The 19143-nt window shown below is 34.4% G+C and overlaps 1 protein-coding gene across 6 annotated transcripts in view; it reads right to left on the bottom strand.

Annotated features, from left to right (window-relative positions):
- Gp150 (leucine-rich repeat domain-containing glycoprotein 150) overlaps nt 1-19143 on the bottom strand; it is a 132370-nt gene that overhangs the window by 43301 nt on the left and 69926 nt on the right. Inside the window, exon 1 of one of the 6 annotated variants that reach the window (XM_073989570.1) lies at nt 6675-6837. The exons of the other annotated variants lie outside the window; for them this stretch is intronic. The gene's annotated coding sequence lies outside the window, so the exon portion shown is untranslated. Of the gene's footprint in view, nt 1-6674; nt 6838-19143 lie in introns of those variants that run through there. 6 annotated transcript variants of the gene reach the window in all.

The raw sequence follows: 19143 nt of genomic DNA, 5'->3' as shown, positions 1-19143 counted from the left end.
GTCACAACCTTCAAAATACCGAAAATCGGGAGGTACCGTTCTATGGGGGCTATACGAAGTTGTGGACCTATACCTACAATTTTCAGGTGATAAATTTTATACCCCCAACGCACACTAAATACCAAATTTCAGCCATTTCGGTGAAATATTGTGGCTAAAACCTTCAAATTGCCGAAAATCGGGTGGTACCTTTTTATAGGTGCTATATGAAGGCGTGGACCTATACCAACAAAATTCTGAGGGAATGTTTTATACCCTCAATGAAGACTAAGTAGCAAATTTCAGCCATGTTGGTGTGATAATGAAGCTAAAACCTTCAAAATACCGAAAATCGGAAGGTACCGATCTATGGGGGCTATATGAAGGCGTAGACCTGTACCGACAAATTTCCGGGAAACAGTTTTATACTCACAACAAAGACTAAGTACCAAATTTCAGCCATTTCGATGGAATATTGAGGCCATAACCTTCAAACTATCGAAAATTGAGAGGTACCGCTCTATGGGGCTATATGAAGGCGTGTACTTATAAGGAAGAATTTCAGTCGGAAAGGTTTTTGCCTCCAACGTAGACTAAATACCAAATTTCAGCCATTTCGGTGAAATATTGAAGCTAAAACCTTCAAAATACCGAAAATCGGGAGGTTCCATTCTAGGGGGGCTATATCAAAACGCGAGCCGATATAGCCCATTTCCAATACCAAACATCCTAGTGGTAATAAAAACTTCTGTACCAAATTAGAAAGCTCTATCTTAAAAATTGCGACTTGTATCTTGATTTCAACAGACGGACGGACAGACAGACGGACATGGATATAACCTAGACTTTTGTGCTGATCAAGAATATAACGGGGAATCCATTAATATGTTCCTACTTTCTTAAAAAAACACAGAAAAACAAGTAAGAAAAGTCTATAGTCGGACGGAGCCGACCATGGGATACCCTATACCACTATCCCTGGACAATCGCTCTCCACGGAACTTCTTTTCAATGATTGTGAAAATTTAATTATCAAATATCAGAGATGTAATGTATAATACTTATGACCAAAACCAAAAAGTTATCTAGCATGACAAAGACATTTTTGTAGCAGGAAAGGAAAATTTAGTTCATACAAACTAAAATGTAATGAAACCCACTTATGTAGTACTACTACTTCCGTTGTTTAACCGCTACGTTATTGAAATTTTGTACACTTCTTCTTCATCATAAACTCAAACTTTGTTTAAAATTTTGCGGGTTATTATTGTTATTATTATTACAAAATTGGTTAAAATTTTGTTTTTGGTCCATTTCATCCCCTGAACATTTCACGATCATCACCAAAAACTAATAATTTATATTTTGGCCCGAACCCAACCTCCTTAAAAAATTCGTTACAATCGGTCCATAATTGCGGCCTTAAGCTTGTTTACAATTTTTAATGGACGGACACACATTGCTAAATCGCTTTATCTCGTCGAGATATGAATTTTGGCATACCAAATAAGGGGTCTAGGACGAATATTTCGTGGTGTTACATAAACTTTTGGAGAGACAATATGTAGCATGGGATAAAAATGTGGTTCTCTACACAGAACCCATTATATATTAGGCAGTAGGCCCGTTATCTAGCAAACACTTTTTTGCAATTTACATCAGAGGAAAGGTCGTAGATTTTTCCATGTCCTCAAGGAATTAAAATATCGACCAAAAATAAAATGTTTATATTTTTCATACAAAAGTAATGGTCCATTTCACCCGCTAAAGAATATCGGATCATCATTCAAAATTGTAGGCATCTTTTTCGACCTATACTCCTACCCGGGGCAAAATTTCGTGACTATTGATGTAAAATTGCGACTTCTATCGAGTTTATTATTACACTACAAACAAATAATGGAATAGATTAGGCTGTAACTCTGTTTTCTGATCATGAACATAATTGGCATCAATTGAAAGGTCAAGCGTTCCACTTTCAAGTATATCTCACTTGTCCGGAATGTCACTTCCAGGAATTAAGATATAAGCTGTATATTAAAAATTTTCACAATTTTCACACAAAAGTTTTGGTCCATTTAACCCTCTAAATATTATCCGATCGCCATCTCAAATTGCAAACTTCTCCTTTGTGATATACTCTTACCTTATTTAAAATTACGCCTTGATCGGACTACTATTGAGACCTACAGAGCCGCTAGAAAATTGGATAAATATTACGTTTTTGATCCATTTCACCCGCTAAGTATTTCACGATCATCACCAATAAGAATAAGGATCTATTCTGATCTGAACCCGACCTCCATACAAAATTTCGTGACGATCGGTCCATAATTGCGGCCTGGAGCGTGTTTACAATTTATAATGGACAGACGGACGGACGGACACACATCTTAAAATCGCTTTATCTCGTCGAGATATGAAGATTGGTATACCACATTGGCGGTCTCCGACGAATATTTCGCGGTGTTACATGAATTTTTACCAAAACAAACTTATAATACCTTTTTCCACATTGTGGTATAGGGTATAATTAAATTGAATGGGGAATGTTTATTATCATTTGAAAGAACATTCGATGACATTTATTTTTTGCACATTATGTCTAACAAATATTGGCGGAGGCTACGTCTCAGACGGTCCATCCGTTGAGTCCGATTTTCAATGACTCGCGAATGGCAAATCTGATGTTTTCGCCCAAGACCGGAATCGAAGCGGCATTACAGGCATACAATTTTGACTTTACATATTCTAACAGGAAAAAGTCTAACGGAGTGATATGAGACGTGGTGGACAATCAATCGACTGGCCAAAACGTGCTCACCCAAGTGTTCTTTCAATAAATCCATTGATTGATACGATGTGTGGGAAGCCATTTTGTTGTGTGGGAAGCAGTTTTGTTGAAACCAAATGTCACCAAGATGACGAGCTTCAATTTCAGACATCAACTAGTCGATTATCACGCACCAATAACGGTCGCCATTGACTATGCAGTCCTAATCGGCATTATTTTGAAGAAATGGGGTCCGTCGATTTCACCGACTCACAAACCGTTATTTTTTCTGGATGAAGTGTCAGCTTTTGAATTTGTTTAGGTTGCTCTCCTTCCCAAATGTGGCAATTTTGCTTCCTTACATACTCGTACCTATAAAGCCAGAAATGTGCCTCAACACTGAACAAAATTAGGCTCGAAACACACTCTCCACATAACGCGAATTTTCGTAATAATGAACGATTTGTAAACGTTGTAGAGGCGTAAGTTTTTCCATGATCAAATGTCAAACAGTACTAAACAAAAATAACATGAACACGTAACACGACTCACACGTGATCTGCCAAAAAAGGCTGTTGAAAAAAGTACGTCTTGTTGGATCACCCGGTCGGGACCGGAGGCATTGCGGATAATTGATTTTCCCGCGTAACGGAGTAACACTGTTCCTCATATATTTTCATGCAAAAACTATGCGTTCTTGCAAATTTTTATAAATAAAAACATTTATGAATTTAATATTCAGTTTAAAAGATTGAAAATGTTCTAAAATAATTCATTTATGTATAATTCCGGATCATAAAGATTTTCACGGTTAAACGGTGTAAAATTAACGAAAATATCTGTGTTTTCCTTTCCAGGATAATGGGAGGTTTACGTATAATCGATTCCCGGATAATCGAGGTTCGACTGTAGTTACAGATTTTAGTTTTATTGTCTTTGTAAGGGTATTAAACCTGATATTGTTAACTGGTGCTTGATCACTTGACACTCAAACAAAACATTATATATAAATATACCTATATAGGGTATGACAATTGAAAAAGAGTTATATTAAATAGGGTATTAAAATGTACATTTAAACTAATATTATTTTGTTTCTGTAATCAATTTGTAAATCATTTCAATTTTTAAACAAAATATTGTTTAAGTGTTTTTGTGTAGAACTAAAAGGTTATTCCATGTGATGTCTACCGATATTTTTTAATTGGATTATAGATGAGAATAAAAATGAACGGCAATAAAAATGTAAATGTGCAACATTTTAAGGTGGTTACAGTGATGCCCATTGAATAATAATAATATCTCGTTAGGATTTTATTAATTCAAAACTAAAATAAAAAATAAAGAAAATTTGCCGCAAGATTATATACTATCATTCATTCAAAACTTATTGGATTGTATTTGATAACTATATGAATGCATATGGAAAGTTAATGTAAAGAGCGCAAAATTGGTTATAAGTTGACACTTTCTGTTGCCAGATGAAAGAATATATTCTGATATTCTCAGAGTAACTGAGACTTACCACACCACTTGTAGAGAGATTTTTCATGGCTGAAATACTCAGGAAATGTAAAACAACTCTATACTGAGAGGATTTGGCCGACAATTTTTATGTTCTGGTCAGGGATTGAACCGCAGACTTTTTGAGTGCAAGGTGGACGTTACCCCCAACGAAGACTAAATACCAAATTTGAGCCATTTCGGAGGAATATTAAGGCCACAACCTTCCAAAGACCGAATATCGGGAGCTACCGTTCTATAGGGACTATACGAAGGCGTGGACCTATGCCGAAAATTTTCTAGGGGAAAATTGTATACCCCCAAGGAAAACTAAATACCAAATTTTGGCCATTTCGGTGGAATATTGTGGCCACAACCTTTAAAGGACCGAAAATCGGGAGGTACCGTTCTATGGGGGCTATACGAAGGCGTTGACCTATGCCGAAAATGTTCTGGGGGGAAATTGCATACCCCCAACGAAAAATAAATACCAAATTTTAGCCATTTCGGTGGATTATTGTGGCCACAACCTTCAAAATACCGAAAATAGGGAGGTTTCGTTCTATGGGGGATATGCGAAGGCGTGGACCTATACCGAAATATTTCTGGGGGGAAAGTTGTATACCCCCAACGAAGAATAAATACCAAATTTTAGCTATTTTGGAGGAATATAGAGGTCGCAACCTTCAAAATACAGAAAATCGGAAGGTACCGTTCTATGGGGGCTATATGAGGGCGTGGACCTATACCTACAGAATTCTGGGGGAAAGTAGTTTACCCCCGACGAAGACTTTGTACCAAATGTCAGCCATTTCGGTGTGATAATTAAGCTAAAACCTTCAAAATACCGAAAATCGGGTGGAACCGTTCTATGGGGGCTATATCAGCACGTGGTCCGATATAGACCATTTGCAATACCAAACATCCTTGGAGTAATATAAACTTCTGTACCAAATTACAAAGCTCTATCTTAAAAATTGCGAGCTGTATCTTGATTTCAACAGTCGGACGGACGGACAGACGGACATGGTTATATCGACTTAGAATTTTACCCTGATCAAGAATATACGTACTTTATAGGATCTCTGAGGAATACATATTTCGATGTGTTACAAACGGAATGACAAATTTAAGTATACCCTCCATATTATGGTGGAGGATATAAAAATAAAGTAACCACCTGGCCCATCTTTTGTAAAGAGCCAGCCAGGTAGCAGCGCTAAATTTCTGTGCACGATCAAACATGATTTTAAGTGTTTTAGTACATTATAACCCCCGAAAACTTTTTTTAAGATTTATGCCAAACTCCTAAAAAATAAGCTGTAGCTAGTTGAGTTTTAGATATATTAACATGAAAATTTTACACGAGATTAAGAAGAAAGTCCATCAGGCAATTTTCCTTGTGGAAATTGTCAGTTTGTAGGCGAGATACGGTGTTGAGAAGCAAAGGGTTTCCATATACCTCACCTCTCTCTCCATCGAACTGACAACATCCTCCCATCGTTCCCCTAGTCTGGCCGAACTTACTGCCTTTTTTACTTGGGCAGTAGTTATTGCGATGAATTGTTTGCAGCAAAGTGACATTTACTTTTTAAATTCATTAATTCTACATGTGTAAATTTAGACTTAGTCTAATCGGGCTATAAGGTCATTTGAGTTATTAATGAAAATAAAGACTATTTATTTCATTTTTCATCCGACGTTTCGTTGGGATTTTCCAACATCTTCAGGGATAAAGTTTTATTCAATAAATAATAATATGAATAAAACTTTATCCCTGAAGATGTTGGAAAATCCCAACGAAACGTCGGATGAAAAATGAAATAAATAGTCTTTATTTTCATTAATAACTCAAATGACCTTATAGCCCGATTAGACTAAGTCTAAATTTACACATGAAAAATTAAAAAGGTCGAAATATACAAAACTAATAACATTAATTCTATTTTATAATTTCTATATGAATCTGTTCTTAAAAATTATCTATAAATTATATTTTTGGGTTTTGTATTTATATTCTCAGCTTATAATGACTTATTTTATTTTTAATGATGCTTTGGGTTGTTGTGTCAAGGAAATCACAAGTCATTCATCAATCAGTCAAAAACTTCCTTTACTTTATGATCTTAAAACTTGATTGCTTGACACTTTTATAGTTGCAACACTTTGTAGGTATACACTTAATTTTTAATTATTTTTTATTGGCTTTTTATGTTGGGAATATTTTTTGAACAATACAGACTATGGATTGTTCAATTTCTTTTAATAAAAAAAAATATTTTGTTCTATAAATTATTGTTTCAATCGGTAGAAATTAGAAGGATGAAGGTCAATATTATAATATAACCGATATAAACTTTCCGCTGCGCATTACAGATTTATTTTTGGCGGTATTTGGATTTCTTTATTTAAGACTTGCCTCAGACGATTTCTATCTCCACCATCCATTTCCAACATCGCCAATGATATCAATTTTTGTTAAAGCCAACTTCGTAAGATATATATAATAGATTTACAATTGTATCAACTCTTCGAATACCTTGAGCCGGTAGATCAATACGTTGCCACTCAATTTATAGACTGGCATGAAAATGTGGCTAAAACTGTAAAATTGAGACGTGTAACAGTTTTTAATAATTTTCTCACAAATACATTTAACTTTCTATTATAAATTAAAAATATATAACCACTTTGCTTAGCAACGATAATTCTTTATAATCTTAGCTTTATCTTAACAAACCCATCTAATATCAGTTTACTCTGATACGCCTTATCTCGCCCATTTCTAATTAATGAGATCATTTATCTACAACAATGATTATAACTTACAATCCTCTTACTAATTACAATAATTCTCTCTATGTGTGATTGTAGTTTTTTTCCTACGCATTTAAATGAAATTCAAACAATAAACCGACAGACAATACAGACACACTTTCACTAAGCCTTTGTTGTGCCAACAACAAAGCCGGCGAATTGGCCCAACTAATCAATGCTTGTGTACTTCCTGTCTACAAATAGACAGTTGTCATTAATAAAGCGCCGTTCCATTTGTTACTACTAATCCACATTTAAATTGAATATTTCAGATGAAGAAACTGAAAATTGGAACTAAAATCTAAATCCCAAAAAAAATCATAAATTTTGTTTTATCAATAAATAAAGATTTAATTAAACAAAGACAGAAAATATGTACAGATGTCTCTATACAAGGTTTAAGCCTACATGCGTATGGATTGGGTACACTGAACCGCCGTTCGTTAGTTGTTAATGTAATACATACCCACAAACATATAAATATTTTGAAAAATATGTATTTTATTTTTTAACGGCCAAAAAGCTGTATGGCGACGATCGACAGAGGTAAGCTGTTGCCGCAATGTTGACAATGACAGCATTTGTACAGCACCATGGCTTAAGTCATATGTCACCAAACTGTCATATGATTAACTAAATACAATTGTCAACAGTTGTTGAAAAAACAACTGCGTTGTACTTGTTATTTCTCTTTGTTAAGGTTCAAAACATTCGGACTATAGAATCTTGCCGAGTGCATATTTTCAGCCTTGAATTATAAGAGAGAATACAACGAACCATATTCACCACATGTTGAGTTGGTTTCGTTTTTGTTATTTGTTCGACAAATGTTGGTATTCTGCAGCTAATACCAATAGCAAATAGTAATTTCGGTTTTATTGATACAAATTTCTCAAAATCTGGAATAAAAATCTGTTAGAAATTTTCTGTGTTAAAGAAATAATCAGCATCGATTTGATTAGATCGAAAGGTGTAATGAGTACGTATGTATATGATCAAAAGAAAACATATATTTAATCAATATTTGTTATTTCGGCAATAGGCAATGGGCTGGTTTAGAGAATCTTAAATGTTTTCTAAAAAAATATGGTTTATATTACGAGTAGATATAAACTATATATTGTTTTAAATCATTTAAGATTCCCTCTAATCCAGCCCATTTTCTACTGCCAGAATAATGTCATACGGGTATGTTTACATAAGCATCGTGTTATCTTCGTTTATTTGGCATGTAATTTCATAGTCAAATAAATCATGATAATAAGCATTAGTGTAAGTACCGCTAAACAATCTTCATTATATAAACTTAGTCATTTTTCTATATTTATACATTGCTATAGCAAAACAAAAATTTCGTTTAACATTTAATCGCCACTCACAATTAAAGCTTGCCTTCAGACTTTGTTCTTTCAATCGTCTAAGTGCTCATTTTGTTAACATGACAGCATAAGTATGCATTTATTTTAAAATAACAACAAATACATAAATGTTACGTGCCTTTGGCAGCATACAATATTATCGAATTCAGCTGTTAAGCTTTATGGAACAGCAGTTAGTTGTAAGACAACAATAAAGCCGGTTTACAATTTGACCAATCGTTGCAGCAAATGCCGTCATCAGTGGGAAAAAATACCCATAAATATGGTATTTATTTAAAAAATATTTATTTTTGTGGTCTATAATTTTCGTCAAAATCCATTTGTCCAATTGTTATAAAAAATAATATTGACAAAACCTGTCTGCCATTGAAGAGGGGTTTTTGTGTGTCAATTTAAAGTTGTTCAATTATAAATCTGTTAAAATCTGTAAAAACTTGGAGCATGCTTAAAATGTTGTAAGTAATATCCAAAAGATTTGTCAAGGTATAAAAAAACTGTTTGCCATAAACATTTCAGAAGAGACAAAGGAATACTTGTCTCACATCAATAATAGGGGATCAATTCTATTACCTCATTTTTGGCACCAAGTCTAAACTATGTGTCGTTACTACTTACTACAAATTACTACAAATCAACCTACTAACCCCTTATTTTAACAAGGGAGTGTCACACAAAAAAGGTAGAAAAATAACCTGAAAACACATTTTACAGTGCTCCACATTTATTGTACGACGCATTAATTTTCCCTCTGCCGGAATTGAACATGCGACCCTCTGACCGATAAAAATTTGTAAGCGTGGCACCGTGGGTTGTGTTCAAATCCGCAGAGTGCAAAATAAAAATGTGGAATGGGTTGAAATTGAGCATAAAATTTCTCCCCACCACTGTTCTAAAAATAGAACCATGGTAGAATAAATACAAGGTAAAGTTAATACTACAACAAATACAACTCGAACAACAACCACAAAGGAATTTGTTTTTGTTTGGAACGTTAGTGTCAAATATAAATGTAAACAAAATAAGGAAATGTCTATAAATTATTGGAATTTAAAAAACTAATAATTTTTCACATTTGATTGAATATTTTGAAAAACATGAATGAAAACTGGTTAGATTTTCAGTTTGAATGTTTCCGTATCATTCCACTAAATACACAATATCACGCAGGAAGTAGAATTCTTGCCAAAATGTTTGGGGTCGCTAGAAATTCATTGAAAAAAGAGAAGCTGTTTCAATCTTTTGTTTTTGAAAACAAAAAGGACATGTTTATTAGGGCTTTATTATTTTCAAGTTTAATAAAATACCACACATATTAACAAATATTGTACCGCCTCTATAAGTGGTGTTTTAGTGTGCGACATGTCGTTCGGACCTGGAGGAGGTTACATGTCATTGATATGAAGGAGTCTTTATGGGAAATTGTTTTTATTTCAGATGAATAATTTTTTTCTTCAAAAAATATATATCCCTATTATACATCGAACATAGAAATAAATATATAAAATGTCGTATGGAATTTGACACTAACACTACAGCCCAGTTCAGTCAGCTGGGTATTGCTGCTACCTTTTCTTGTTCTACCATGAAATAGAACTATGTTTTTTCAGCTTATTTTTTGACTTCTAGTGGCCATAGAATAACTAGTTATTTAGTGCGACATGTAATTGCTAAAATAATGTGTCAGATAGTTCATTTGTAGGTATTTACGACTACGAAAAGGTACTATAAAACCTCGATATTCGGTAGTGGATTTTTTTTTTGCTGGGATATCAAACATTTCTGTTACCAAAAAACTCATTCGGCGATTGAACTCACAAGTACCACAGTACTCATTACTTAGTAATGAGTAAAATAAGTAGCTTTGTTTTAACTAAAGGAAATAATGTTATATTTATACCCTCAGCCTTTAGGCTAAGGAGGGTTTATACACTTTGATTCGATGAAAATGTGCCTCATCGAAATAATGGTTTTAGACCCCAAGTATGTTTGGACGAAATGTGTTTCAGACAATTTGGAGTCGATCTAGCCATGTCCGTCCGTCTGTCTGTCTGTCCTGCTGGCTGGAGCGCACGATAACTCTCGAACGGATTACCCGATTCGGTCCAAAATTTGGCCTTCGTAATATTTTGTCCAAACTTAGTTTAAGTTCGAAGATGGGCGATATCGGTCCACCCCTTCGGGTACCTCCCCCACAAAAGTTCGAAAATGTTCAGATATTTTCTGCGCACGATAACTCTTGAAGGGATTAACCGATTTGGTCCATATTTTGCAAATCGTGAAATTTCTACCAGACTAAGATAAGGTTCCAATATAAACTCAATCGGTCCACTCCTTCGGGTACCTCCCACACTAAATTTCGGAAAAGTTCAGTTTAGGGCCATCTCTCGAATCGCTTTGATTTTTGTTTTAGCAACTTGTATTCACTGCCCCCAATACGACAGTACAAGTTTCATTAGGGGCAAGTCCATACTTCCTGAGAAAATAGCATGAAAGTTGCAAAAAACCCCATATGACACCGTGTGAGATGGTTGGAGCGCAAGATAACTCTAGAGCGGATCTGCCGATTCGGTCCAACATTTAGCCTTAGAAATATTTTGTCCTAACACAGTTCGAAGATAAGCCATATCGGTCCACTCCTTCAGGTACCTCCCCCACAAAAGTTCAAAAATGTTCGGAAAAATTGTTCGTATGGTAACTCTTGAAGGAAGTGGCCGAATTGGTCCATACTTTACACATTCTAATATAACTTCCTGATATAGATCAGGTTCAAATATGGACTATATTTGTCTACTCCATCCGGTACCTCCCACACAAAATTTCGGATAAGTTCACTTTAAGACCTATCCTATCCTATCACTTTGATTTTTGTTGAAACAACTTGCATTCGCTGCCTCAATTACGATGGTAAACGTTTTTTCAGGGGCAAGTCCATACTTCTAGAGCAAACATCCCGAAGGGTGTAAAAACCCCCCTATGGTTCCATATGTAGTAGCTGGAGATCCACTTAATGGTCAATGTAAATCCATTCCTTTTAGTATCTCCTCCGCAAAACTTTTCATCTCTAATCCTAATGGATATTTTTGTCGGTTCAAATTCCCAAAATTTTTAAAAACCCCTAAATACATATCGTCTGCTCCGTCGGAAAAGGTCGTAAGTCCCTCTCAATAAATTTTTCAGGAGGAAGAAAAAACATTCCAGCGCTTTCTGCATTAAAGATTTTATTATGGTGGTAAAGGCAGTATTTTTCGTTTATTTATTCCGCTTTAATACCTGCACTTTGTTTGATAAAATTCCGCCGCGTTTGGGAGATAATTGGATGTCTTTGGACTTACGATCTTTTACCTTGTACAGTTTTGTATTTTTGTAGGGACTTAAGACCTTTTCCTACAATTTACGGACGTTTTTAAAATAAAATATTTATACTTTACAAAACAATGTGGAAAGGTTTGTTTTGTCCAATATTCGTGTAACATCGCGAAGTATTCGTCGTAGACCCCCTCCCCTTGCCATTTTTTCATATCTTGACGAGATAAAGCGATCTAGATATGTGTCCGTCCATCCTTTAACAATTGTAATAAAACTCCAGACCTCAATTTTGGACCAATCGTCACGAAATTTTGTGGAGAAGTCGGATTCCGACCAGAAGTGGCCCCATTAGATGTTGGTTGTGATCGAAAGGTGTGAAATGGACCAAACCCACAATTTTTACCCTACTTTGTAACTGTCCTGTAGATCGCAGTAATATTCCTATCAGAGCGAAATTTTAAGAACGATTTGAGTATAAGACCGAGAATAAGCTTGCAGGTTAACATGGTGATCAGATAATTATTAGCGGGTTTAATGGGCCTAAACCTTTAGGTGAAATATAAATTAATAAAAATCAAATGTCGTTCGTTGGCAATGACATCAGTTTAGAACGGCTGGACCGATTTGGGTAATTCTTTCTGTGAAATGTTCGTCATAACCCGACTTAGATTTTTTTGTTAAAAGAAAATTTGACCACGCCCACTTATACTCCCACTGTTTTCAATTTTAATCTTTACTACAAAAACTTCTGAACCGATTTTCATGAAATTGCCAGGATATGTATAGGGATGGCCCCCGGTAAAATAGGATGCTTATTTTATTGAATTCCAGAGGCGGCGGGGCACCTCCCCTATGCGACATTTAAAAAAACGATATATTTTCAATGATTGAGGATGTATCGGTTTAAAATTTTACGAATTAATCTACAATCTAGGTACTTCTTTGGGGCCTAAAGAAATAACCACGCGTCCTTTTTTATATACATATGTTATGTTTTATATACATATACATATCTCTCAGCTCAAGGTTTGCCGTTATTATGTATACTTTATGCATTTTGAAGCATTGTGGCGTTTTTTTTATTGGGATAGCGTTTGCAATTTTGTTTTTTCAAAATAGTCTGGCTTAATCCCATTGTTGTTGTTTTAATATTTTAAAACAACTATTTTGTTAGTGGAAAAGATTTGGCATTGTTCGCCAAGGGGTAAGGCAGGGAATACTATAGTTTCGATCCACGCCACTGGATCTCATGGGATTAAGCCAGACTTTATGCATTTTTTTAAAGCTTGATTATGATTATATCGGTTTCAGCATACATTTTGGAAGCAATGATGATAATATAATAAGATGATACGATAATATCGTCAGTGAGCGAAAAAGTCCGCCAAGGAAGAGAAAGGTTACAGACCAAATCTGTTAATAAATATAAAATACTCCTAGGTTTGATAATGGACCGAAGAATTGATGTATGAATTGTCACGCACAAATTCCATAAAAAGTTGTCATCAAAACTCATTACGACGGGTCAGCAACACGGACCGGGGTCTGTTAGTATTTAATATAAAACATGATTATTTTAATTTATATATTTTTATTCCTTTAATTATAAAATTAACTAAGATATACGACAGAAAAAACCAGTGATATTTTACAAATTTTTCTATATGTGAAGTATTTGAGCACATACAGCATCCCAATCAGTATTAATGAAAAGACCAGAAGACAATCTTTAATAATCAGTTCGCTTATAGAATAAAATAGATTTCTAATGTAAAATTTCATTGAAATATTGAAATTCTCACATTTTTGTTCAAAAGTTTGGTCCACTGGCTCCGCCAAATTTCATCCGATTATCATCCAAAGGTCTAGGCTAGTTCTTTGCATCGCACCCCAACCGTGGATGCCGTCAAACATTATATCTGAACTACATTAGCTGTAGCTTTCTTTTAAAGTATACATTTTCCTGTGGACTTACGACCTTTTCGTACTCAAATTTGTACGTTTTACGGACTTACGACCTTTTCCGACAAGGGCAAAACATATAGAAAAACGCGACATACTACCATTTTCTTTGTATCATACGACGTGTTTTGACTTGTACTATCAGTTTGTAACAAAAACGCGATTTCCAAAAAAAGTGGACTTACGACCTTTTCCGACGGAGCAGACGATATGTTCTTTGGGAAAAAATTGTTTCAATATATACAGGCTGAGGGTATATCTCTGTCGGCAAAGCCGACTGATATTTTTTTACTTGTTTTTTTTTTTTGTTTTTAACTAAAGTCCATTGGTCCATTCCAGACCTGCAAGATCTACTATTTGTACGTTTTTTTTTTTGGGATTACACAAAGGAAAAATTCTATGTGTAGATAATCAGCATTACTAGAAGGTAGACTGTTTTCATTACCAAGGATCTGATGTACGAAATGTATAAGGGTAATATGCACATTGGGATGAGGGAATAAACATGTCTGTTCACAAAAAGTTTTGTGAACCTAATATGAGGATTCGATCGAGAAGCAAAAATAAAAGATTAGAATGCATTCCACCCAACTTTGTCTTTCATTCGCTGGGGTGAAGCTGGAGACCAGATGTTTTATTCTCCGTCCAACTACAAATCCAAAACCAAACTCATACTTTATGTCATGACAGCTATAATGCGGTGCATCACCGGTTGTGACGTCTTTCCCCAATCCATCGTAATTCCCATATGGCAGTAATATCGGCATGGTATTTTTCAACTACATCTGCCAGTACAGTACTGTAAATTCTCTTTAAAGATTTCGAACATTCCAGATGCAGATTTTCATATCATGGTCTTAAAACGTTTGAGGTCGTCATCAACGTTAGAGGGATTTGTTTTTCTTTGGTCATATCAATGCGGCTTTAGACCTGGCAAATCCACCATTGACCAGATATTTATCCTGCGGCAAATCCAGGAGAAGAACCAAGAGATGCATACACCTTATCACTTACCAATTTTTTGTCGAATTTAATGCAGCCTTCGATTTATAAGATGACATTAACTGATACGAAATAAAATGGATACTGTTATATGGTATGCATCAGTAAAGCAAGTAACGGATACCTTTAAGAAGGTCGAAGGAGAATCTGCTAAAGTGGGTCTGGCAGTAAACGGAGAAAAAAAAAAAAGTTGATGGTATCTACGCGCAAAGCGTCCATAGAACTCGGACCAACTGTGGAAGTTGGTGGTTATAATTTTGAGATAGTTAAAGTCTTAGTCTACCTCGGCACAACAAATAACATCAGTTGTGTAGTAAGAAGAAGAAAAGAACTGGCTAACAGATGCTACGTTGGCTTATGTAAGCAGTTAAAAAAAACACATCCCGTCAAACAAAAAAATCCTTTCCAAATGGGTACTTGCGCGAGCATTTAATGCAGTGATTGGTGTGTTTGAGTGAACAATTCTTCGAAAGATCAACGGGCCAATATACATTGACGGTGAATATCGATGTCGTATGAACCTCGAGCTGCATCGGGTATACAACGATATCAGTATAGTTAAACGTATCGAAATACAACGATAGCATAGGCTATATCATGTCATAAGAATGAGCTATGATGAACCAGCTAAAAAGGGGTATAAACACGGGCCATATGACGGTACACGTAGAACTGGAAGGCCAAGGCTTCGATGTACTACATCCAACAAGTGGTAGACGATATCGAAAAGGCGAGAATTGGAGAAATAAAGCAACAATAGTACAAATGTTATGTAGAGGACCAAATAAGTAAGATAATGGTGCTAAAGAATCTGCAAATTCATGCATTAGATACCCATGAATGAATTAGGAATATTTGATACAATAGTTTTTTATACCCTCAGCATTTATGCTAAAGAGCGTATGTACACTTTCATACCGGCAAAATGTGGCTCATCGAAATAATGGTTTTAGACCCCAAGTATGTTTGGACGAAATGTGTTTCAGACAATTTGGAGTCGATTTAGCAATGTCCGTCCGTCTGTCTGTCTGCCTGGTTGGAGCGCACGATAGCTCTCGAACGGTTTAACTACAAAAGTTCGGAAATGTTCGGAAAATTTGTGCGCACGACAACTCTTGAAGGAAGTAACCGATTTGGTCCATAATTTGCACATCGTGAAATTTCTACCAGAATTAGATGAGGTTCCAATATGGACTCAATCGGTCCACTCCTTCGGGTACCTCCCACACAAAATTTCGGAAAAGTTCAGTTTAGGACCTGCTCTCGAATCGCTTTGATTTTTGTTGTAGAAACTTGTATTCACTGCCCCCATACGACGGTACAAGTTTCATCAGGACCAAGTCAATACTTCCTGAAAGGTGCAAAAACCCCCTACGACACCGTGTGTAGTGGTTAGAGCGCAAGATGATTCTCGAACGGATTTGCCGATTCAGTAAAAAATGTAGCCTGTGTAATATTTTGTCCAAACTTAATTTAAGTACGAAGATAAGCCATATCGGTCCACTCCTTCAGGTACCTCCCCCAGAAAGTTCAAAAATGTTCGGAAAATTTGTGCGCACGATAACTCTGGATGGGAGTGACCGATTTGGTCCATACTTTACATATCCTAATATATCTACCAGATGTAGATCAGGTTCGAATATGGACTATATGACATTGCATGACATTGTTTTATAAGGAGGCGATACAGTCTGTGCGTTGTCCCAATTTGAACTACTATATCTCAAAATTGGTAAAACCTACGAAAATACCGTTAAGGTCAATCTTGTATAGAATTTTTACTGCTACAACATTTTCTTTAGTCCCATTGCGATAGGATTTGCGGTTTCGAATTAAAACTGTGAAAACATAAGAAACCTCTAAAAATGTGAACTTTGATCGCGATTTATTTGAAAATCCCTCCGGCGATTTTTTTTTGTTTTTTGATTTTTCTCATCTCTGAACATTGTAGTATCAGAATTCGCAAAAACTTTCCAGGTGTAAGCACCTTTCATTTAAATTTAGTTAAGGCGCACCGTGCTTATCTATCGATATCCCCGCATATTTTTGAGCTTTAATCCTATCCACACTTTTGTCGGTTCATACGCCCATAATTTTGAAAACCCCCCTAAATACATACGTTTTTTTTCATTCCACACAGGCTGAGGGTATATCTCTGTCGGCAAAGCTGACTGATACTTTTTTAGTTATTATGAATAGAACCGATTTTCTGTTTCTGTAGATTTACCGCCATCATCATAAAAATCGTTTGGAATTTAATATAAAGAGGACTGAGCTTTGTTTAGTAGAAAAATGTTGCATGGTTTTGTGACCAAATGACCGCCTACGAAGCCCTGTTTTTAAAAAGCCCACTTATCATTTTCGATTGGTTTATTTTTAAGTATAAGTAGAATACGTTTTTTAGAAGAGAAAAATTCATTGTCTTTTTTGTGATTATGAAAATTTAAAGTCGGTGTTCTCTATAGCTCGAAAATGGCTGGACCGATCATATATATTTTTTTTGGGTGTCTTTAAAATCGTGGATAGTCAAAGTCAAAATTTCTATTTGTAGCAAAATAATTTCAGAAACGTTCAAAAATTAAAAAGAAAACAATCCGTTTGTTTAAGACAAGATTTTATGTACATACTTAGTAAGCCGAAAAAATAAATGATGATCAGTATAGTCGTTTCCGAGCAGTGGAGAAAAGGTTTTACAACTGTTTTCTGATTAAAAGAAAATTAAATAACATTTCTAAAATGTAGGAACTTAAGTATTAAGAGTAAATAACTTTTCCATAGAAAAACTAAAAAAAAAAATAAATTACAAATCACACCATTAATTTGTTTTTATGGGACTGCTAACCTACTACTGTTGCCCTGCTTATTGCAATCATTGCTTAATTAGCATTTTGCTGTTTTTTTTTAACAGTAGCATTTTATTTTATTTTTCTTTAAATAATACAATACAAACTATTGTTGTTGTTTGGTTTAGTTTTTACTTAGTTTATTTGACTTGCAGTTTAGCACGAAATCAAAACAAGGAGCCGCCTTTATATATAGGAATTGCATTTTAGTGTATAGTTTTTGCGCTGCCGTTTTAATTGTTTTTTTGTTTCTTTTTTGTTCAAACGAACTCTTTTGTATAATTAATTCCAACAATTTGTTATTTGTTTTTTTGTTCAGTTTTTTTTTGTGATAAAAATAATTGTTGTTTAATAATATTTAACCGCAATAATTTTTAACTGTATATCAGGGCTTACCAATTTGTAAATAATTTATATTGAGCACTAACCTGAAAAGATACAAAAAATACATTTGTTATTTATGGTCTGTTAAATACAATCGATATATTAGATGGAGAAAAACAATATACAATGCTTGGATTAACCACATTATTATTGTATTTCTTTAAATTGTGAAACTGTATTAAAAAATTAGAGAACTGAATTTGTTGCAATCATCGCCCAGGGAACTTTGGTACAATATAAAATATCAATTTGGTTATACACAGAAAAAAACAATTGTTAACGATTTTATAAACAAATTCAGATATTCAATAAAATTTTAATTGATTTTTTTTCCCGATAAACGAATTTTCATATATACAAACATTTCCCCAAACATGTTCAGTTTTTGACGTGATTTTTTTGTTCACGTAGTTATTTATTGAAAACATAATAACTTTTTAGTTACATTTTAGTTAGTCACAAAATACAAAGTGTGATAAAGCTGTTTATCGGAAAGTTTTTTTTCTGTGTAACGATTAGTTATTGTTACAAAATAATGAATATAATATTAATATTTTCCCATTACATTATGTTTTAAAGAACAAATCATTTATGCCTTGTATTGTAAATTAGTCATTGTATTTTTTAAAGAAGACAATTTAATCTACGAATATTAGCACGAAGTACTGCAATGATACAGATAGAACAAACAAAGGTTTGGTATAAATTTTACTTAACCGAAAACTGTTAAAATTCTCACGTACCTAAAAATTATTGATAATGTCAATTCATAAAAAGCAACACAGTAAACACTTAAAATCATTGACTTTATGAGTAATGACAAGTTAATCTTTTCAATATTAAGAAGAAATTTATAATGGTCCTTCTAAATGTTCAATATAATTATGAATTATTTATAGATTCAGATAAAAAATATCAAAATTAAAATTATCCTAATAAAATTTAGATTACAACATTGTTGCACTCTGGAGTGCATAACAATTTTAAATTAATTTGAACAATTTTTTAAGTGGCAAAAAATAATGGTAAAATGTTAATATCGATCGCTCTTATCAAATTCAATATTTTTTAAAACACAATAAAATACAATTGAACTTCGTCTCTATAAGGCAGATATAAAAATTCAGCACGAGACTGTCTAGGTTTGAACCTAGGCTACCAATGGAAAATTTTGCCGTCGTTCTAAGCCACCACA

Source organism: Musca autumnalis, unplaced genomic scaffold (assembly GCF_047663935.1).
Source record: "Musca autumnalis isolate F117 unplaced genomic scaffold, ASM4766393v1 scaffold_5, whole genome shotgun sequence".
Taxonomy (NCBI): Eukaryota; Metazoa; Arthropoda; class Insecta; order Diptera; family Muscidae; genus Musca; species Musca autumnalis.
Note: the sequence above shows the minus strand (reverse complement) of the source record. Positions and strands in the feature narration are given on the sequence as shown.